This window comes from Lithobates pipiens, unplaced genomic scaffold (genome assembly GCF_037356315.1).
Source record: "Lithobates pipiens isolate NorthernLeopardFrog02 unplaced genomic scaffold, aLitPip1_a1.2 Scaffold_23, whole genome shotgun sequence".
Taxonomy (NCBI): Eukaryota; Metazoa; Chordata; class Amphibia; order Anura; family Ranidae; genus Lithobates; species Lithobates pipiens.
In genome coordinates, this window is record NW_027507785.1 from 67,958,740 (window position 1) to 67,982,840 (window position 24,101).

General features: G+C 44.9%; 1 protein-coding gene across 3 annotated transcripts in view; it reads right to left on the reverse strand.

Moving 5' to 3' along the window:
- Positions 1 to 24,101, reverse strand: part of PLXNB1 (plexin B1) — a 344,778-nt gene that overhangs the window by 186,865 nt on the left and 133,812 nt on the right. Inside the window, exons 1-2 of one of the 3 annotated variants that reach the window (XM_077451814.1) lie at positions 23,460 to 23,480; positions 14,161 to 14,216 (exon numbers count right to left, since the gene is read on the reverse strand). The gene's annotated coding sequence lies outside the window, so the exon portion shown is untranslated. Of the gene's footprint in view, positions 1 to 13,929; positions 14,082 to 14,160; positions 14,217 to 23,459; positions 23,481 to 24,101 lie in introns of those variants that run through there. The other 2 variants (XM_077451813.1, XM_077451815.1) reach the window with 2 other exon arrangements.

The window sequence follows — 24,101 nt, forward strand, 5'->3', positions numbered from 1 at the left end:
CAGACAGTCGGCTGTCACATTACATGAACTCCAAAGACCGCCCGTGACACTGAAACTCAAAAAAGGTGGGGAGAGGGGACATCATATCATGTAATTCAAACTTCCATCAGAAGAAGAATATTTTAATCACATTCAATATATATATATTTTTTAATGATAATATATTTATTTTTTTAGATATTTTAATTTATTAAAGTAAGCTTAGTCAATTGCCGTAAAGTGTACCCCAAGGATCCATTCACATAAAAAAACATGCCTGTGATGCATTTTGCCTATTTCTGTGTGTTTTATGCGCACTTATGTGCATTTCTGTGCGTTTTCTGCATATATTTTTTTTCAAAGGCATGTTTCTTCTGACCAATGGTTGCTAGTGAGAGGTGCATTGGGGGTTTTGACGCATTTAGCCCCCATTCACACTGGTGTGACTTGTCATGCGATTTAACAAGTCCAAACAAGTCACATTGGTTGGCAATGGAACTGTTCAAAGTTACTTTGTGGTGCCGTACCTATTTGAAAAAATAGTTCTTGCACTACTTTTGCCAATTTCCGTTGTGACACTTGCATAGACATCTGTGCATGAAGTCGCACAGATGTCAGCCAAGTCGCACCTGAAGTCGCACTGACATGCGGCTTTCACATCATGCAATTTCAAAGCCCCATCCACTGTGAATGAGGGCTTACACACATTTCAGTGCATTATATATATATATATATATATATATATATATATATATATATATATATATATATATATATATATATATATTGTAGACATGTCACTGGAGAAGTGATCGAGGGGGTGTACATCTCACCTAGGTTGCTACACAGTGTGAGATGGTAAATCCAGGATGGATCAGTTTCTCAGCAGCGATATGCTGCTGAGTTGTTATTTAATTTTGCCGGGCCTGGGTTTATATGGAATGGCAGGTAGGTTTGGTAGAGGGACCTGTCATTCCACACCCCCCGATCCAGTTCTGGGTTTTGGATCAGGTGAGCTTTGATCCTAATTAGCCTGGGAAGGTAAAGGCTCTGCTGGGCCTGCAGGTGATTGCTCTCAGCCAGGGAATGAACAGTCTGTGTGTTGAAGGAAGCTGCAAGCACAGCCACTGCTGGAGCTAAAACTCACCCTGCGATATCCAGGCGAAAGACGCTGTGTTTGTAAGTGTCAGATAGGTGAGAAGAACCTGTTAGTAAGCGCCCAGCCGGGCTAGGTCTTTTATTTTTGTTGTACTTAGAAAGCACGGTGTTGCTGTATATTTTTGTTTGCTGGACTGTTTGTACCACGAATAAACGCCAAGATCTGCTTTATAAATTCCAAGTCTGCTGTGAACTGTGTCCAAACACACCCTACCCCGGGAAGATCCCTTACAATTGGTGGAGGTAGCGGGCAACACGGTTGCTAGGGGCAACGGTGTGGACAGACTTGGCTACAGCTGCTGATGTCCTGGGTGAAAGCTGCAACTACACTCCAAGAACAGTCCAGCAACATGGAGGAGATGCTGAAGCAGTTTATGCAAGTGAGTTTGCAACAACAGCAGGCTCAGACAGAGGTCAATAGACGACATGAACAGTCCATGGCTGCACAACAACAACTTATCGAGCACCTGATAGCAAATCGAGAGGCGCCTGTGGTTGCTAATCCACCCACAGTGATGGGAGCCGCTCCAGAGATTTTTTTTGGGAGAAGGACTGTGCAGAAAGCGCTGCAAAAGATGACTGCTGAGGACGATGTTGAAGCCTATCTAACAGTATTTGAGCGCGTGGCTGAGCGAGAGAAGTTACCAGCCGCTGAGTGGGCAGAGGTAATTGCGCCCTATTTAACAGGTGAACCTCAAAAGGCCTACTATGACCTCAGTGAGCAAGAGGTTAAGGACTATACTCGGCTAAAAGAGGAGATACTTGCCCGACTAGGAGTTACTACTGCAGTCCGTGCCCGGAGGGTACGCAACTGGAGCTACAGTCTGGACAAATCAGCGAGGTCCCAGATGTATGACCTAATCCATTTGGCAAGAAAGTGGTTGGAGCCAGACACTTCTACTCCTGCACAAATCCTAGAGAAGGTCGTGATGGATCGCTACCTCCGAGCGCTTCCTACTGACCTGCAACGCTGGGTGGGACAAGGTGATCCTAAGAATGCAAACGAACTTGTCAACCTTGTGGAGAGGTTCCAGGCGACTGAGGACTACCTCCGTGATGTTCCTGCAGCATCTTCACCTCCCCGGAGCGCCAGATCTGTGCCGTCAGCTGGTAAGAGACTTCCATCTATTGGGGGAGTGTGGAGGGGTGCTGATGGAGGGAAAAGGGCTCAAGTGGTGTCTCAGGGACAAAAGACTGGTGATGGCTAAGGGGCTCTGAAAAGGACTCCTTGCCAAAGAGACCAGGCCCTATCCAGTGTTGGAGATGCCATGAGGCGGGACACGTGTCGGCCCATTGCCCTCTTACCACTGAACCCATGGAGTGTGACGCTAGCCGGCGTCAGTCGCTGTTTGCGGAACCATCTTGTGCTGCAGTTCCTGGACTAGAGACTGAACCGCAAGTCTGCAACATCACAATCAATGACTTTCCTGTTAAAGCGTTAATGAACTCAGGAAGCCTCGTAACCTTGGTGCATGCTAGCCTGGTGACTGGGGACTTAGAGTCTAAAAAGCATATGAGTGTTGTGTGCATACATGGTGATACAAAAGTGTACCCTATAGTGCTGGCTAAAGTCGGGACTGAACAAGGCACAGTACAATATGAAGTGGGTGTGGTTAAAAACCTCATGCATAATGTAATATTGGGGCGCGATTTTCCATTATTCTGGGCTCTCTGGGAAAAAAGAAAAATCCCCAAAAGGAGTGAGGATACCTCTAAGGTGGTTGCCTTGTCCACTGTGAATGATAAAAGTGTACAGGATGAAAATGATTGTTTTCCTTTGCAGGTCCTGGCTGGGGAGGAGGAGGCTCCTCCCACTGAGCAAAATATACTAGACTTAGAGGTGTCTAGCGATAATTTTGGGGCTGCACAATTACAGGACCCCACTCTCAAAAATGCGAGAGAGCAGGTTGCTGTTATGAACGGGGTACCTCAGGAACCAGATGCTGAAAAAAGATTTCCACATTTTTCGGTGACTAATGATCTTTTCTATAGAGTCAATAAGGTTAAGGATGAGATTGTGGAACAGCTTCTGGTACCTAAGCCGTACCGGCGTCAGGTGCTTGACATGGCACATAACCATGTTCTTGGGGGACACTTGGGGACTGACAAAACGCGAGAGAGGGTTCTCCAGAGGTTTTTTTGGCCGGCCATATATGATGACATTAAAAAATACTGTGAGTCGTGCCCCACATGTCAGGTTAGTGCCCCAGTGTCACATTTTCGCAGTCCTTTGGTTTCACTCCCTATTATAGAGGTGCCTTTTGAGCGTATTGCCATGGATTTAGTGGGTCCCATTGTAAAGTCAACTAGAGGACACCAGTATATTTTGGTAGTCATGGATTATGCGACCCGCTATCCTGAGGCTGTACCCTTAAGAAACACCGCATCGAAAACAATTGCACGTGAGTTGTTTTATATGTTTTCTAGGACTGGGATCCCCAAAGAAATCCTAACTGACCAAGGTACGCCATTTATGTCGAAAGTAATGAAGGAGTTATGCAAACTATTTAAAATCTCACACATCCGTACCTCTGTATACCACCCCCAGACGGACGGATTGGTGGAGAGATTTAATAAAACTTTGAAACATATGTTGAAGAAAGTGGTGGCAAAAGATGGTCGTGACTGGGATCATTTATTACCCTACCTCATGTTTGCTATTAGGGAGGTGCCCCAAGCGTCCACAGGGTTCTCACCATTCGAGTTGGTCTATGGTCGTCACCCTAGGGGTCTACTGGACATTGCAAAAGAGACATGGGAGAATGAGTCCACCCCATACAAGAGTGTTATTGAGCATGTAGCACAAATGCAGGACCGTATAGCCACTGTAATGCCCCTGGTAAGGGAACACCTCCAGAGGGCTCAAGAGGCCCAAAGTAGAATTTACAACCGGTCCGCAAGAATCAGGACATTCAACCCAGGCGATAGGGTCCTTATACTAGTCCCCACTGTTGAGAGTAAATTCTTGGCGAAGTGGCAAGGTCACTATGAAATTGTTGAAAAGATCAGTGAGGTGAACTACAAGGTGCACCAACCAGGTAGAAGGAAGCCTTTCCAAGTTTATCACATAAACTTGATCAAGCCCTGGAAAGACAGGGAATCCTTGGTGGCGACAAATACTGTTAATAATTTGTCACAACCAATCCCTCCAGTCAAGGTAGGTGGTACTCTATCAGTGTCACAGAAACAGGAGGCTCAGGAATTTTTACAGAAAAACAAAAACAAGTTCTCTGACCTCCCAGGGCGTACACACCTCATCCATCATCACATTGAAACTGAGCCTAGAAGCAGAGTAAACCTTAAGCCCTATAGGATACCGGAGGCACGTAGGGAAGCCGTATCTGCCGAGGTAAAACGTATGCTTGCTCTGGGGGTAATTGAAGTGTCACAGAGTGAATGGTCCAGCCCAATTGTGCTAATCCCAAAGCCCAATGGAACTTGGAGGTTCTGTAACGATTTCAGAAAGTTGAATGAGATCTCCAAGTTCGATGCGTATCCTATGCCCAGGGTAGATGAGTTGATTGAGAAGTTGGGTAACGCCAGGTACATAACCACCCTCGATCTCACAAAGGGCTACTGGCAGATTCCACTTTCTGGTGAGGCTAAAGAGAAAACTGCATTCTCCACCCCTGATGGGCTATTCCAGTATGTAGTGATGCCATTCGGGTTACATGGAGCGCCTGCAACTTTCCAGAGGTTGATGGACTTGATTCTGCGACCACATCGTGATTACTCAGCTGCCTACCTCGATGATGTGGTCATTTTTAGCCCTGATTGGGAAAGTCACCTCTGTAAGGTACAGGCCGTGTTGGATGCCATAAGTGATGCGGGGTTGACCATAAATGCCGAGAAGTGTGCTCTAGCCCTAGAAGAGGCCAAATATCTGGGCTACATTATTGGGAGAGGGTTGATTAAGCCACAGCTAAATAAAATTGAGGCAATACAGAGTTGGCCTAGACCCCTGACAAGGAAACAGGTTAGAGCTTTCCTGGGTATTACGGGGTATTACCGTAGATTTGTGCCGAACTTTGCCTCAGTTGCTGCTCCACTAACTGACTTGACAAAGGGCGGAAAGACAGCAATGGTCACGTGGACCCCAGAGGCCGAGAAGGCTTTCCAAAGCCTTAAGTCTGCCTTGTGCCAACCACCTGTCTTAGTTACCCCCGATTTCAGGCGAGAATTTCTGGTCCAGACAGATGCCTCTAACACAGGCTTAGGTGCAGTACTCTCACAAGTAGTGAATGGTGAGGAGCATCCAGTGACGTACTTGAGTAGAAAACTAACCCCGGCCGAGAAAAATTATGCCATTGTGGAGCGAGAATGTTTAGCAGTAAAGTGGGCCCTAGAATCTTTAAAGTATTACTTGCTAGGCAGGAAATTCAAGTTGGTGACAGACCATGCCCCCCTAACATGGATGAAGTTAAACAAGGAGAGAAATGCAAGAGTGACTAGATGGTTTCTCTCCCTACAAAACTTTAATTTCACTGTGGAACACAGGCCAGGGAAATTACAGGCAAATGCTGACGCATTGTCAAGGGTAAGTTGTCTGTGGGGACAAAAGGCTCAGCCCTCCGGTCTGAAAAAGAGGGGGGGGATATGTAGACATGTCACTGGAGAAGTGATCGAGGGGGTGTACATCTCACCTAGGTTGCTACACAGTGTGAGATGGTAAATCCAGGATGGATCAGTTTCTCAGCAGCGATATGCTGCTGAGTTGTTATTTAATTTTGCCGGGCCTGGGTTTATATGGAATGGCAGGTAGGTTTGGTAGAGGGACCTGTCATTCCACACCCCCCGATCCAGTTCTGGGTTTTGGATCAGGTGAGCTTTGATCCTAATTAGCCTGGGAAGGTAAAGGCTCTGCTGGGCCTGCAGGTGATTGCTCTCAGCCAGGGAATGAACAGTCTGTGTGTTGAAGGAAGCTGCAAGCACAGCCACTGCTGGAGCTAAAACTCACCCTGCGATATCCAGGCGAAAGACGCTGTGTTTGTAAGTGTCAGATAGGTGAGAAGAACCTGTTAGTAAGCGCCCAGCCGGGCTAGGTCTTTTATTTTTGTTGTACTTAGAAAGCACGGTGTTGCTGTATATTTTTGTTTGCTGGACTGTTTGTACCACGAATAAACGCCAAGATCTGCTTTATAAATTCCAAGTCTGCTGTGAACTGTGTCCAAACACACCCTACCCCGGGAAGATCCCTTACAATATATATATATACACACACACAACATTGCAGTGTGTGGTTGTACAATGAGTCCGATTAGTACAGATCAGACTGGGGTTCTCGGTCACACTGTGCCCCTAATAGACACAGGGTAACTTAGACATAGGAGGTGCATGGGGAGCTGAAACAAGGGTTTCCCAACCTCTTCAAGGGATTCTGGGTTCCATGGGCCCCCCGCCCAAAGTGACTCCCATGTGCACCCACATTGCAAGGGTTAGCTGCTCTTCTATGTCTAGGGGGGCCAGGTAAAGCAGTTTTACTTACCTGGTCCTCCTCTTACCAGGCTCCCTCCTGGTTGTAAGACTGACCCCAACAGCCTCTGCTCCTCTTTGCTTCTTTAGTCTAAGGTCCTCTGATGTCATCGTGACATACATTGGACATGATGATGCAGAGGGACAGTTCAATGCTGGCGCATGGGAGAGGGCTGTCTGCTGGGGAAGCAGAGGATCAGATAAGTTAAAGTGCATTTCCCATCTCCTAGACAGAAACGAGCAGTAAACCCTTGCAGTGCGGGCACAACCCTATCACAAGGGAGGGTTTTTACTTTTGCTGGATGGTTACTTTTCTCAGACTAATGCTTTTCCTGAACTTTTCCTTTTCCTGGACTAATACTTTTCCCAATTTTTTACTTTTCCCAGACTAATACTTTTCCTGACCTTTTACTTTTCCTGGACTAATACTTTTCCCAAACTTTAACTTTTTCTGGACTTTTTCTTTTCCTGGAATAATACTTTGCCCAAACCTTTACTTTTATCTGGACTTTTACTTTTTCTAGACTTATGCCCTGTACACACGTCCGGTTTTCCCATCAGAATAAACTCTCATAGTTTCATAGTTAGTTAGGTTGAATAAAGACACCAGTCCATCCAGTTCAACCTGAGTGAGTGTCTACAATTGTCCCTATCCTTGTACACTCACATTGATCCCTACCCTCAAGGAGCTCACAATTCACGGTCCCCATTCATATACTAGGGCCAATTTTTGGACAGAAGCCAATTAACCTACCTGCATGTTTTTGGAGTGTGGGAGGAAACCGGAGTACCCGGAGGAAACCCACACAGGCACAGGGAGAACATGCAAACTCCAGGCAGGTAGTGTCGTGGTTGGGATTTGAACCAGCGACCCTTCTTACTGCTAGGTGAGAGTGCTAACCACTACACCACTGTGCTGTAGTGCGGAAGGTTTTTTCGGACGGAGTTCCAATGGAATTCCACTGAAACTGTCTTGTGTACACACAATTACACCAAAGTCCGATCGTCAAGAACGCGGTGATGTACAACACATACAACGGGAATAGAAAAGGGAAGTTCAATAGCCAGTAGCCAATAGCTTCCGTCTTATACTTGCTTCAGAGCATGCGTCGTTTTTGGTCACAGCATACAGATGAGCAGTTTTCCCAATAGGAATTGGTTCTGTCGGGAATATTTAGAACATGTTCTATTTCTAGGTCCATCATAATTTTCGACATAAAAGGTCCAATGGGGCATACACACGATCGGAATATACGATGAAAAGCTCCCGTCGGACTGTTTCGGTTGGACATTCCACTCGTGTGCACGCGGCATAACACTTTTCTCAAACTTTTACTTTTCCTGAACTAATACTCTTCCTGGACTTTTACTTCTCCCAGACCAATACTTTTCCCAAACTTTTCCTTTTCCTGGACTAATACTTTCCTCGAACGTTTACCTCTTCCAGACTAATACTTTTCCTGGACTAATACTTTTCCAGAACGTTTACTTCTCCCGGACTAATAATTTTCCTGGACTAATACCTTTTCTGGACTTTTCCTGGACCAATACTTTTCCTGAACTTTTACTTTTCCCTGACCAATACTTTTTCCAGACCAAAACTTTTCCAGGACCTTTACTTTTCCTGCACTGTTACTTTTCCCAGAGCTTTCATGTTATATTTCCGACAAATTTTGCCCACTATAATTTTTTTATGCTTGATTGGAGCGTACTTCTAAAGAGCCTCGCCAATATCAAGGCACCCCGCCGTTCCATCTCCCAGAATGCAACATCTGCTTTTCACTATATACAACGCCAAGAAAAGTGAAGAACACACGTTCCAACACAATGCAAAACTCCACCTGAATGAGCTAATTATGGTTTTGTCACTTCACAGGAAGAACTAAAAGAGTATTATCTCTAAGGTGTTATTTAAAACAGTAGCACAATGAGCCGAGAAGAAAGCCGCCCTGCCGCCGTGAATGGATCCAGAAAGGATATGAACGCAGTGTTCTAAATGGAGGAAAATTGCTGTCGGAGAGCTACAGAGGAGATATGGCTGGGAGCAAGTCATTCCTTGTTCTACAGAAGGCATTGTAAGCGAGACATCAGAGCCCAGAATAAAAACACAAAATAACTTGAGTGCTCATAAAGGCTTTCAAAGTGATACGTAGAATAAAATATCCGTGGTGTTCAAACCTGGCTTTGACGAAGGCCTTTTACATCTAAGCTCCTTGTCAGCTTACAAGAATAGAGCCTTGAAAGGGGAGTATGGAGGTAGTTTTAAAGTGTACGTCCATTTTCATATAGAAAAATAAAGCCTCCGGAGTCCGAATGCTAATCCCCCCGCCTACCATTCTGATTAAACAATGCTGACCTGGTTGGCTCATCGCCACCGTGTTTGAATTTTGACTATTCTGTTGCCTTAAAGTAAACCTGCACTTTGCTCATTCAGTGTATAAAATGCATACAAATCCAAGAACCAAATGTAATATATTGAAGCCAGTCCTTTTTATTTCATTTATAGTTACCTAGTGATCCTGCCAGTAGTACGCTTCCTGTCCTAGGGTGACAACACTTAGTCATCGTACAGTATCTATGGAGCAATATTACCCTATGTCATGACTACAGAACATCCCTCCACTTTCCTCTTCCCTAAGGGCTTGTCCACACGTGAGATTCCAGCATTGTAAAACACCACGGTTGAGCAACGCTTTTGCCAAAGTGAAGGTGCTGGGAGCTAGAGTCACAAACCTCACTGGACAAACTGACGAACCACAGTTGCAAAAGCTCTGCTATGTCATTAACCTCCTCGCGCCCGCCCTATAGCCGATTTACGGCCGTAGAGCAGGCGCGTTCGTTTGGGCGGTCGTCCCTGGACGGCCTGATGTTTACTTCCGCAATGCGCGCCGCCGCGGGCGCGCATCGCGGAAGTTCTGTGTTCGCCGTGTCCCCCGGGGACAGGCAAACACAGATCGCTGTAAACGGCCAATCACAGCGGCCGTTTACAGCGTGATCGGCGTGTCCAATGGGAGATGATCTCATATGTAAACATATGAGATCATCTCGCAGCGCCGCTCTCCTTCCTCGCACAGACAGTGCGAGAGGGGAGAGATGAACGGCTGCAGCGGCAGCCGTTCTGATTCCGGAAAAAAAAAAAAAAAAAAAAATGAAATAAAAAGTGCCATCCGCCCCCAGCAGTGCCATCCGCCCCCAGCAGTGCCATCCGCCCCCAGCAGTGCTATCTGCCCCAGTGCCATCCACCCCAGTGCTACCTGCCCCCAGTGCCATCCACCCCAGTGCTACCTGCCCCCAGTGCCATCCACCCCAGTGCTACCTGCCCCCAGTGCCATCCACCCCAGTGCTACCTGCCCCCAGTGCCATCCACCCCAGTGCTACCTGCCCCCAGTGCCATCCACCCCAGTGCTACCTGCCCCCAGTGCCATCCACCCCAGTGCTACCTGCCCCCAGTGCCATCCACCCCAGTGCCACCTGCCGTCAGTGCCACCTGCCCCCAGTGCCACCTGCCGTCAGTGCCACCTGCCGTCAGTGCCACCTGCCGTCAGTGCCACGTGTCATCAGTGCCACATAGTGCCATCTGTCATCAGTGCCACGTATCAGTGCCATTTGTCATCAGTGCCACCTGTCAGTGTCACGTGCCATCTGTTAGTGTCACGTGTCATCAATGCCACTTATCAGTGCCATCTGTCATCAGTGTCACGCGTCATCGGTGGCATGTATTAGTGCCATCTGTCATCGGTGGCACATATTAGTGCCACGTATTAGTGCCATCTGTCATCGGTGCCACGTTTCAGTGCCACGTGTCATCAGTGCCACGTATTAGTGCCACGTGTCATCAGTGCCACGTATAAGTGCCACGCGTCATCAGTGCCACATATTAGTGCCATCTGTCATCAGTGCCACATATTAGTGCCATCTGTCATCAGTGCCACCTGTCATCATTGCCACGTATCAGTGCCATCTGTCATCAGTGTCACGTGTCATTGTCCTGGTGCTTCAAAAGTGTAATAAATAGTCAACAAGTTAGATGTGTAACTTATGTTCCTAGAACACATGATGGCGCTACCTGCATGTTGGGCCTCTCTATGTGGCCAGGCTGTGAAAAAGTCCCACACATGTGGTATTGTAATACTCAGGAGGAGTAGCAGAATTTTTTGGGGGGTGTCATTTGTGGTATACACATGCCACGTGAGAGAAATAACCTATTACAATGACAATTTTGTGGAGAAAAAAAAAAAAAATGAAAAATCTTAATTTTGCAAAGAATTGTGGGAAAAAAATGACAACATCAAAAAGCTCACTATACCTCTTACTAAATAACTTGGAATGTCTACTTTCCAAAAAGGGGTCATTTGGGGGGTATTTGTACTTTCCTGACTTGTTCGGGTCACAAGAAGCGAGATAGGCCACCAGTACATCAGATGTGATCAATTTTGTGCGATTCGCACCACAGCTTGTAGACTCTCTAACTTTCACAAAGACCAAATAATATCCACTAATTTGGGTTATTTTTACCAAAGACATGTAGCAGTATAAATTGTGACCAAAATTTATGAAGAAAAATTAATAATTTGCATAATTCTGTCACAGAAACAAAGAAATATGCGTTTTTTTTCAAAATTTTCGGTCTTTTTTCATTTATAGCGCAAAAAATAAAAACCCCAGAGGTGATCAAATACCACCAAAAGAAAGCTCTATTTGTGGGAAAAAAAGGACAAAAAATTCATTTGGGTACAGTGTTGCATGACTGAGTAATTGTCATTCAAAGTGTGAGAGCACCGAAAGCTGAAAATTGGTCTGGGCAGGAAGGTGTTTAAGTGCCCTGTAAGCAAGTGGTTAAAGCAACAGCCATCTTATGCCCATTACTGGCAAGGGGCAGTGAGGGATGTACCACTACCATGTGCCAAGGCCCTTTGTGCCATCTGAGAAAAAACTAAAATGGAAACACTATGGTCAGGGGGAGGAAGAAGAAGAAAAGAAGAAAGGAGAAGAAGAGAGAGGAAGGGGGACGAAGGGTGAAGAAGAGAAAAGGCAGAAGAAGAAATAGAAAGTAAGAAGAAGAAAGAAAAGGGAAGAAGAAGAAAGAAAAGGGAAGAAGAAGAAAGAAAAGGTGAGAAAAAGAAGAAGGTTAAAAAAGGGAGAAGACATAAGTGAAAAAAGAAAAGAAGGTAGAAGGCAGAAGAGGGGGGGAAGGGAGATGAAGATAGAAGGGTGAAGAAGAGAGGATGGAGAAGAAGAAAAAAGAAGTGAGAAGAGAGAAAAGGGTAGAAGGAAGAAGAAAAGAGAAGATGGGAGAGGAAGAGAGAAGAAAGGAGAAGTGAGAAGAAGAGAGAAAAATTGAGAAGAAGAGAGAAGAAGAGATAGGAAGGGAGAAGAAGGGAGAAAGGGGGAGAAGAAGAGATAAGAAGAGAGAAGAAGGGAGAAGAAGAGAGAAGAGGGGAGAATAGGGGAAAAGAAGGGAGAAAAAGAAAGAAGAGGGAGAATAGGGGAAAAGAAGGGAGAAAAAGGGAGAACAAGGGAGAAAATGGTAGAACAAGGGAGATTAAAGCCTCATACACACGATCGGACTTTAACCACTTTCAGACCGGACCAATTTGCTGGTCAAAGACCAGACCACTTTTTGCGATTCGGCACTGCGTCGCTTTAACTGACAATTGCGCGGTTGTGCGACGTGGCTCCCAAACAAAATTGACGTCCTTTTTTTCCCACAAATAGAGCTTTCTTTTGGTGGTATTTGATCACCCCTGTGGTTTTTATTTTTTGCGCTATAAACAAAAATAGAGTGACAATTTTGAAAAAAACGCATTATTTTTAACTTTTTGTTATAATAAATATCCCCCAAAAATATATAAAAAAACATTTTTTTCCCTCAGTTTAGGCCGATACGTATTCTTCTACATATTTTTGGTAAAAAAATCGCAATAAGCGATTATTGATTGGTTTGCACAAAAGTTATAGCGTTTACAAAATAGGGATAGTTTTATAGCATTTTTATTAATAATTTTTTATTATTTTTTTTTTACTAGTAATGGCGGCGATCAGCGATTTTTATTGTGACTGCGACATTGTGAGGGACACATCGGACATTTTTGACACATTTTTGGGACCATTGTCATTTATACAATAATCACTGCTATATAAATGCAGTGATTCCTGTGTAAATGACACTGGCAGTGAAGGGGTTAACCAGTGGGTGTCAGTGTAGGGGTTAAGTGTTCCTAGGGGTGTGTTACTAACTGTGGGGGGGTTGGGCTTTCATTTAGTGAACACTGATCTCTGCTCCAATCACATGGAGCAGAGATCAGCGTCACTAGTTGCTAGACAGAATGGAGAAATGTTGTTTACAACGGCATTTCTTCATTCGACCGCTCCGTGAGACGATCGCGGGGATGCCCGCGGCGATCGAGTCCGCGGGTCCCGCGGCCGGACACACGGAGGTCCCGACCAGCGCGGGAGCGCCCCGCCGGCGGCGCGCTCCCGATGGCAGGGCGGCAAATTTAAATGGACGTACATGTACGCCCATTTGCCTGCCCATGCCATTCTGTCGACATACATTGTCGTGCGCTGGTCGGCAAGTGGTTAAACAAACTTTCCCGTGGATTTCTGTACAAAGGGCGTTGGCCGTGAACTTGTAAAGCATACACACGATCTGACTTTTTCAGCCAACCTTCACAGAATCATGTGTTTTTTCTGCTCTTTACCGCCACCTTTGGTCAACTTCTGTATTGTTGTCTGATCTTTTGCATTGGTTCTGAGCATGCGTGCTTGTAAAGTCCGATGGTTTTCTGTACACACGATCAGACTTTGCTCCATCGGACTTATGTTGTTGAAAAGTTTGTCTGTTCGCGCAGCCAACATTTGAAAACCGAAAAAATGTGTCCGATGGAGCGTACACACGGTCGGATGTTGCCTTAATCTAATTTACATGTTTGTTGTCAAAAAACGTCTGATCGTTGTAGTGGGGTACAGGCCTCTGGACCGAAGAAGGGAGAAGAGGGGAGAAGAAGAGAGAAGAAGGGTGATTAAGAGAGACGAAGGGAGAAAAATAGGGAATGGAGAAGAAGAGAAAAGAGGCGAGAAGAAGCGAGAAGATGTGAGAAGAGGGAAGAAGAAGAGAGAAGAAGGTAGAAGTGAAAAGAAGAGAGAAGGGAGAAGATAGAATTTTAAAGGAGAATGAAGATGGGAGAAGAAGATTGACTCAATGAGCCAAACACATAATATCCACTGTGTGCACAACTCTTCCTGGGAAGAGGACTAGGCATTCTAGAAAACTTTAAAATTATGATTGTCCTTCCCTGTCCCAGATAAACCAAAACTTACCTGCTATGGAAGCAATCACAGCATTCCTATTTTAGGAAAGAAATGCATCCACGGATTTGAGAGACGTTCAGATAATGCCCAAGTACCCAATGGTTCTCATATAGCAGGAACGTATAGCTGTCAAGGTGTGTATATAGTTGGGGAAAACAGCAGTATCACAGGTGAACGTGAAAAAAAAAGGTCCTGATAGGCGATGAAACACAACGAGCACTAATAACCACACGCACTTACCATTTGTCCTTGATAAAGTGCCTGAGATCTGGTCTTCCTTGTATATACTGTGCAAGCTGAAAGACACAAATGGGAATGAGCCATGTTAGTACATGAGAACGTGCTACCAAAATAAACTAATAAAATGAAGGTATATGATAAAACATTCTATCCATCTCAGTAAATGCACCTCCATAGTTATGAACGGTCCCCCTTGTAAGTAAAACCTTAAGGGCCCACTCACATCTTTGCTATTTACAAGTAAAAAACTGTATTTTTTGCTGGAAAATTACTTAGAACCCCCAAACATTTTATATATAAAAAAAATACATATATATACACACACAGACACGCATATATATATATATAGATAGATATATATATATATATATATATATATATATATATATATATGTATATATAGTTATTTTTAGTAGAGACCCTAGAGAATAAAATGGCGGTTCTTGCAACATTTTATGTCATACTGTATTTGCGCAGCGGTCTTTCAAATGCATTTTTTTTTAAAAATACACTTTAATGAATTAAAAAAAAAAACCAGTAAAGTTAGCCCAATTTTTTATATAATGTGAAAGATGATGTTATGGCGAGTAAATAGATACCTAACATATTTTAAAATTGCGCACGCTCGTGGAATGGCGACAAACTGCGGCACATAAAAATCTCTATAGGCCAACGCTTTAAAAATGTTTTACAGGCTTCCTGTTTAGGGTTACAGAGGAGGTCTTGAACTAGATTTATTGCTCTTGCTCTAATGATTGCGGCGATACCTCACATGTGTGGTTTGAACAACGTTTGACTGCCCCAAAAGGGCAGTTAAAAGATGTAAAAAATAAACAAATATCTAAAAAAAAATGTAAAAAATAAACAAAAATCAAAAAAAAGTAAAAAAACAAAAAAAATTTTTTAAAAATAAATCATAATGTAAAAAAAAAAAAAAAATTTTAAAAAATAAAGGACTTGTTCACATGTGCTTTGCGCTTTCTAATTTTTGCCATGACTGCGAAGCAGAGCATCACGCCCCTGATATGTGTACGCCCCGAGCCACTGCCTCTGTTGCTCTGTGTTTGAGTTTTGGGGTGCACGCCCTAATACAATAGGCTATGTACACCTAAAGATCAGATTATCATATGATCGCTTCGAAAGCGTTTCTTTTTCGTATGATTTTCGGATCGTGTGATTAGAGTGAAAAGAATGATATAAATTTAATTTGTGTATAGAGTTCCAAGACGGACCAAAGCTGTACTATCACACCAAAAATAAAACTCTGGCACCAAAATACAGATGATCTCTGTTTTCAGAGAAAATTGGTGGGTAAGCTTTTACAAAGTGCCCCATTTAAGGTTTATAGTAAAATAAAGCTTCTTCTCACACTAACCATTCTTTAAATGTCTAAACTTGATTAATTCCATGTAAAGCTCAAGCCGCGCATTACACCCGCTGAGCGGAGTCAGGGTGACTCATGTAGTACAATATATAGTAATAGTGCTGGAAAATGTATAGTAATAAGCAAACCATTCAATGTATCAAATAAGACTTTCTTCCAGACCTGATCCTCTTTGGGAACCTATAGCAGAACACTCTAAGCATTGTAAGCAGAAATGTTAGTAACTTTGGGATTAAATGTTAAAATCTCTTCAACTATGCAGATCTGTCAAGCTAGGAAAAGGTTTAGCTTTAATAATCTCCCCCAACACGACCACAGACAGAGGTTCCATATCGATGCTAAAAATCAAAAATTGTGAAAACATAGGCTGGAGTTACACTTAAAGCGGAGGTCCACCCTAAAATGGACCTCCGCTCATCGGAATCCCCCCCCCTCCGGCGCCACAATCGGCACCTTTCAGGGGGGAGGGGGGTGCAGTTACCTGGATAATCCAGGTAACTGCACCCACTTCCGGGCTAGCTCTCTGCGGAACGGGGCGTACGTTACGCCCCGTTCCGCAAGCGCCCGCCCCCTTCAGCAAGTGCCCCGCTGCCTGCTGGGAAACACACAGCTCCCAGAGGCAGCGGGGACCGTCCGGATTGCGCCGCGCGGCTCGCGCATGCGCAGTAGGGAAACGGGAAATGAAGCCGAAAGGCTCCATTTCCTGATTCCCATACCCAAGATGGCGGCGGGACCCGGCAGCCGAGCGAGCGATCGGCTTCGGGTGCCGACATCGCTGGCGCGCTGGACAGGTAAGTGTCACTATTTAAAAGTCAGCAGCTGCAGTATTTGTAGCTGCTGGCTTTTAAAAAAAAAAAAAAACGCGGAGTCCCGGTGGACTCCCGCTTTAAATACGTAAAGCTGAACTCCAGGGTAAGCAGATAATGTCTACATACAATAGTGCCCCATCGTTGGTATCAGTGGAAGGAATAGTGCCCCATCATTGGTGTCAGTAGGGAATAGTGCCCCATCATTGGTATCAGTGGAAGAAATAGTGCATCATTGGTGTCAGTGAGGAATAGTGCCCTATTGTTGGTATCAATGAGAAGAATCGAGTCCCATCATTGTTGCCAGTGGTGGGGAATAGTGCCCTATTGTTGGTATCAATGGAAGGAAATGTCCCCCCACTGGCACCAATGATGGGGGGAATAGTGCCCTATTGTTGGTATCAGTGGGAGGACTAGTGCCCCATGAATTTATAGGTAAACATTTATGGGTAAAGTTGATCCGGGGAAAATCCGATTGCCTCTCGGGGGATCAGGGAGGAATTTTTTCCCGTGCTGTAGCAAATTGAATCATGCTCTGCTGGTGTTTTTCGCCTTCCTCTGGATCAACTGTGGGTATAGAATTGGGTATATGGGATTGTATGATATTATTTTTATTTATTTTTTTGTGGTTGAACTGGATGGACTTGTGTCTTTTTTCAACCTAACTATGTAATGGGAAGAATAGTGCCCCATCATTGGTGTCAGTAAGGAACAGTGCCCCATCATTGGTATCAGTGGGAGAAATAGTGCCCCATTGCTGGTATCAGTGGAAGAAATAGTGCTTCATTGGTGACAGTGAGGAATAGTGCCCCATCATTGATATCAATGAGAAGAATCGTGCCCTATCATTGGTACCAGTGGGGGGAATAGTGCCCTATTGTTGGTATCAATGGAAGGAATAGTCCCCCCCACTGGCACCAATGATGGGGGGAATAGTGCCCTATTGTTGGTATCAGTGGGAGGAATAGGAATAGTGCCCCATGAGTGGGGACAATGGGAAGAATAGTGCCCCATCATTGGTGTCAGTGGAAGGAATAGTGTCCCATGAATGGTGTCAATGGGAAGAACAGTACCTCATCATTGGGAGGAATAGCGCCCCATTATTTGTGTCCAAGGGAGGAATAGTGCCCCATCATTGGTGCCAGTGGAAGAAATAGTGCACCATCATTGGTGTCAGTTGGATGAATGTTACCCCACTGTTGGGTGTCAGTGGAAGGAATGGTGCCTCATCCTTGATGTCAGTAGCAGGGGGAGCAATAATGCCCTGAAAGCCGAAGATAGGAAAGCAGAGCGCCCCCAGGCCACAGTTTGCAGAACAGTGATCTATAGTGAAGACACCATGAAGGTTTTGTTATGTGTGAAGTGATAACATGAAAACCAGTAACCTAGAGAAAGTGGCACCATGGTCTTTCAAGAAGAACTCTGGAGTGCTGTAGAATTATCTGTGTGTACCCAGCTTAGGGATCATTGGGAGTCAATGACAAGCTTAAGGGCAGAAAAATCCAAGCGGAGTTCTATTATTTTAAAATGTCTGTCTGTCTGTATGGGAAGGCGAACAAAATTGCAACTTTCACTGAGAAAATTGGCATTTTTCCCTCCATGACCTAAATTCTACAGGGCACTCAAGCTGTTGGTGGTCATCCCCTGACAGAAGTGGTTGATCTGTAACCCTATACTGGAATTACCGCCATCCAAGCTGTCCACCCTCCAGAATTGGCTCGTTCGCTGAAAAAAATTCAAATCGGCTTAATCCCTAATCAAACTGATGAGGAATTTATCAACTCGCAGCATCTGTATAGAGAACGGAGAATGGTTGCGCAGGGGACCGGGGCGTGCAAGAGTTCCCGAGCTCTGACAAATGGTAATTTCATTATCTTATAAGCCAAGCTCAATTATAAAAATGGACGGCGGGCAGCCAAGGGCTGCAGTTGTTACACATAAAGGGTTTGATTTACGGAGAGAGAGATGACAAGGAGCTGGTGACAGGACAAGGTCACAGGATAATTTAAAGTGTGCACCGCAGGTACAAGGGTGCGCATATAACAGCGCCGCTGTTTTATATGGCAGTAATTATATGAGACGGGTGTTTGTACAACCTTTGACCTTCTAGATCAGTGGTCTCCAAACTGCGGCCCATGGGCCCGATGTGGCCCTTTGCTTGCTTTTAAGCAGCCTTTCCAGCACTATTCCTCCCACTGACACTAATGATGGTTCATTATTTCTTCCACTGACACCGTGATGGGGCACTATACCCTCTACTGACACCAAAAATGGGGCACTAATCCTTCCTCTGACACCAACCATGGGGCACTATTTATTCCACTGACACCAATGATGGGGCACTATTCCTCACAAAGACACCAATGATGGGGTGCTATTCCTTCCACTGACACCAACAATGGGGCACTACTTATTCCACTGATACCAATGATGGGGCACTATTCCTCACAACGACACCAATGATGGAGTGCTATTACTTCCACAGAAACCAACAAGGGGACATTATTCCTCCCACTAACACCAACAATGATGCACTATTCCTTCCACTGAAACCAACAATGTGGCATAATTCTTTCCACTGACACCAATGATGGGACATTATTCCTACCACTGACACCAAAGTTGGGGCAATTTTCCTACCACTGACTCCAGCGATAGGGCACTATTCCTTCCACTGACATAGGGTTGCCACCTCATCCCTTTAAACCCGAACACAAATTAATCACACAGGTTCTGTGGCTGATTACGTTGGTAATTAAACGCACTTGGTGCCTTACCTGCATTAAATTAGCCTCAGAAGCCATGTATTTCAAAGGTATTTGGGTTTAAAGGGATGAGGTGGCAACGCTACACTGACACCAACAACAGGGCACTATTCCTTCCACTGACACCAAGCTTGGGGCACTATTCATTCCACTAACACCAACCTTGGGGCACTATTCCTTCTGCTAAAACCAATGATGGGGCACTATTCCTTCCACTGACACCAACGATGGGGCCCTATTCCTCCCATTGACACCAACGTTGGGGCATAATTCCTTCCACTGATACCAATGATGGGGCACTATTCTTCCCACAGACACTAACTATGGGGCACTATTCTTCCCACTGACACCAACTATCGGGCATTACTACTTTCACCGACACTAACCTTGGGGCACTATTCCTTCTTCTGATACCAATTATGGGGCATTATCTCTTCCACTGACACCAACTATCGGGCATTACTACTTTCACCAGCACCAACCTTGGGGCACTATTCCTTCTGCTGATACAAATGACGGGGCATTATCCCTTCCACTATTACCAATGACAGGGCACTATTCCACCCCCTACTTACCGCAGGTGCTATGTAATATTTTTACTCCCAATGACCACCAAACCTGAAACTTTGTCTACTCCCACCTATACTAAGGCATTTTATACCCCCACTGGCCACAGTCTGGTCCCCCTAAAGTCTGAGGGACAGTACACTGGCCCTTTATATAGAAAGTTTGGAGACCCCTCTTCTGGGGGGACAGCACGTTTAAGCATTTCCTGGCAGCCAATCACAAAGAAAGCTCAGAAAAAGGCATGAGAGTATACCATCAGACCAACTGGCCATCACTGGAGCCACACAACTGGGAAAGACCTGAACACCTTCTTTATGATCTAGTAAATTAAGTGTGTCGCTACCCAAAATCTATTTTTGTTTGTTTTGTATAGAGCAGTGGTGGAGAACCTTGGCAACCCAGATGTTTTGGAACTACATTTCCCATGATGCTCATGCACTCTGAAGTGTAGTGGAGCATCATGGGAAATGTAGTTCCAAAACATCTGGGGTGCCAAGGTTCACCATCACTGGTATAGGGTATGCATACACTTTAAGAGGCATTCTCAATACCATAGACATGTCTCCGCCATACTTCTCAGGCAGGCAAGTGTCCACCCCTATCCAACAGTTAAGTAGTCCAGACGGCAGTAAAGCAGAACCAGAGAGATCTTCCCGACCGTGCAGTGTGGTAGAGGTGTAGGGATAACAAAATCAGCCGAACAGAAATTAAAATCTCTGGAAAGGAAAGATTTAAGAAACCTATGCATACATTTAGCTTGTCCGGAGTTCCACTTTATCATGGCAATCCAAAAGCATCATAACATCTCAATAGACAAAATGCAATAACAAAGTACACCAGCAGGAGGCGCTGCAGACAAATTTGCAACTGCCGCTCAAAATGCAAGAAGAGATCAGGTCTACTCTGTCTTACAATAGTTATAGGAAGATTTTTATCAAAAAAGCTTTAGGGGTTACTGGTCAGAGACACTGGGGACAAGTCACGTGACTTCTTAATTTCATACATCAGCGATCGGTACATTGGAACCAGAATTAATATTGATGGAACTCTTCAGATATTCCAGCACAAAACACTGAATACGTTGTTTTTTTTCTTAGGCATCAGCAAACAGGCCGTCATAGTGTTTCTAAAACTCAGCAAAACACAAGGAAAATTCTCTTTAGCAGATAACATATATTGAGTATATTACCAATATTCCCCGGCAAATGTAAGAGCAGTGCGCTTTGTGATAACAAAACAACAAAAAAAGGAAATTAATCTTAGGGTTCTGCAATTACCTGGTTGTTTCGGTACCTTTACTGAAATGAAATGATTTTTGTACAGCACATGCCTTCCATTCAGTGTCAAAAAGCATGCTTACTGCAATAAATCCACAGAGGAGAGAAGCTGCTGAATTATACATACTGTGCCTTGAAAAAGTATTCATACCCCTTTAAATTGTCCACATTTTGTCATGTTACAACCAAAAAAAACATGTATTTTATTGGGATTTTATGTGATAGACCAACACAAAGTGGCACCTAATTGTAAAGTGAAAAGGAAATGATAAATGGTTTTCAAATTTTTTTACAAATAAATATCTGAAACGTGTGGGGGGCATTTGTATTCAGCCCCCTTTACTCTGATACCTCCAACTAAAATCTAGTGGAACCAATTGCCTTCAGAAGTCACCTAATTAGTAAATAGAGTCCACCTGTGTGTAATTTAATCTCAGTATAAATGCAGCTGTTCCGTGAAGCCCTCAGAGGTTTGTTAGAGAACCTTAGTGAACAAACATCATACTGAAGGCCAAGGAACACACCAGACAGGTCAGGGATAAAGTTGTGGAGAAGTGTAAAGCAGGGTTAGGTTATGAAAAAATATCCCAAGCTTTGAACATCTCACGGAGCTCTGTTCAATCCATCATCTGAAAATGGAAAGAGTATGGTACAACTGCAAACCTACCTAGACATGGCCGTCCACCTAAACAGGCCGGGCAAGGAGAACATTCATCAGAGAAGAGCCAAGAGGTCCATGGGAACTCTGGAGGAGCTGCAGAGATCCACAGCTCAGGTGGGAGAATCTGTCCACAGGACAACTATTAGCCCTTGTACACACGATCGGAGAATCCGTTGGAATGTGTCCTATCGGACCGTTTTGTCGGGTAATCCGACTGTGTGTGGTATGCATCGGACTGTTTCCGTCGGACCGATTTTCCAACTTGTTGGAAATATTTTCTGACAAACTGGTCCGATCGGACATACTCCGATCATGTGTAGAGAATTTTGATCGGACAAAGTGCCAGGCATGCTCAGATCAAATTCCTACATCAAAGCTATTGGCTACTAGCGTGAACGTAGTCCCATCGTAACAAAATAACGTCATCACGTTCTGAACGATCGGATTTTCCGACAACTTGGTCCAACCGTGTGTATGCAACAGTTTCGGACACAATCCGTCGGACAAAATCCGTCGGACAAAATCCAACGGATTTGGTTGGCAGAATGTCCGACCGTGTGTACAAGGGCTTAGTCATGCTCTCCACAAATCTGGTCTTTATGGAAGAATGACAAGAAGAAAGACATTGGTGAAAGAAAGCCATAAGAAGTCCCATTTGCAATTTGTGAGAAGCCATGTGGGGGACACAGAAAACATGTGGAAGAAGGTGCTCTGGTCAGATGAGACCAAAATGCAACTTTTTGGCCTAAAAGCAAAATGCTATGTGTGGGGGAAAATTAACACTGCACATCACCCTGAACACATCATCCCCACCGTGAAACATGGTGGTGGCAGCATCATGTTGTGGGGATGATTTGCTTCAGCAGGGACAGGGAAGCTGGTCAGAGTTGATGGGAAGATGGATGGAGCCAAATACGGGGCAATCTTATGCCGCGTACACACGGGCGGACTGTATGGCCTACTTAGTCCGCCGAAACACATTTCAGCAGACAGTCCGCTCGTGTGTGGGCTTCAGCGGGCTTTTTCAGCGTGCAGTCTGGCGTACTAAGTATTTCGGATTTTTCGAAATTCTGTCCGTCATACTTTGGTTTCAGCGGACAATCCGCTCGTGAGTAGGCTAGTTCGACGGACTAAGAATGGCGCATGCTCAGAAAGGATTTACACGGCGGAAGGGTGCATTGCTGTGTATTGGACTTCCTATTTCTAGTCCCATCGTACGTGCTGTACACGTCATCGCGCAAGCTTTCGACGGACTGTTTGTGCATCCGTGTGTGGTCAAGTCCGTTCATTCGAAAGTATAACGGACTGTCCGTCGGATTGTATGACGGACTAAGTAGGCCATACAGTCCGCCCGTGTGTATGCTGCTTTAGAAGAAAATCTGTTAACTTCTGCAAAAGACTTGAGACTGGGGCGGAGGTTCACCTTCCAGCAGGACAACGACCCTAAACATACAGCCAGAGCTACAATATAATCATTTAGATCAAAGCATATTCATGTGTTAGAATGGCCCAGTCAAAGTCCAGACCTAAATCCAATTGAGAATCTGTGAGACTCTACCATGCACAGCTGATTTTGCAGTCTCCAGTTTTAGTAAATAAGCCCCATAGAGCAGGGCTGGGTGGTGCACCTGTGCTTCCTGACCACACCTAAATGCCGGGATCTCATGAACCAGGACTACACGACAACACCCAGTGTACTACATAGGGCCTAGGACATACCCTTACATCTAACCATCCCTGTTCCCCGTTGAGTAGTCCTTTCCAATACCGCTCACACACGCTTTTATCTAAAAGTGTCCATTCTAGTTTGCAACCCATAAGAGGTTTCGTCGCTCTTACACTGTGGACTCGCCTTTCGCATTCCGACGATCGTTTATTTTCTCTGCTTCTCGCAGCGGGAGGTTTTTTTGGGCTGGTTGAGTGAACATAGAGGACAAAAATAAGTTTATAGGGAGGGGTGTGAAGTGGAGAACGGGCCAAGCTGCTCCAGCCTATGACTGCTCCAGACACCCTTGTAATGTGCGGCACCCGATACCCTCTTGGCTGAGGCGGTCAGTCCCGAAAGGATGAGTCGCAGCTCCTAAAATCCCAGATAGAATTTCTCCGTTAACATTTCCTCTGCCAAAGATGCTGGCAGCACCGAAACTCACAGCAGAGCGTCACGGTGGATGCTTTTCTTTTCTCATGGAAAATAAACCTATTAGTCAATAGAGAAAACGATCCTTTCTACTGGCCTTACAGAGAAGCAGGTTTCTGCGGGACACAGAACATTCCGTCTTTTAGGACTCGTGAGTTGCCGTAATAAAAGCGTCCATGTGACATCATCACTGTGCTGTATATAAAACCCAGGTGTATTTCAGTGTGCAGAAGCAGGGCCAGGATAAGGGGTGAGCGGGAGGGGCGGCTGCCCTTGGCACAATCGTTTACAGTAGGGATGGGGGCGCCTTCCTTCTGTTATAAGGATGAAAGGAGTAGTGATAG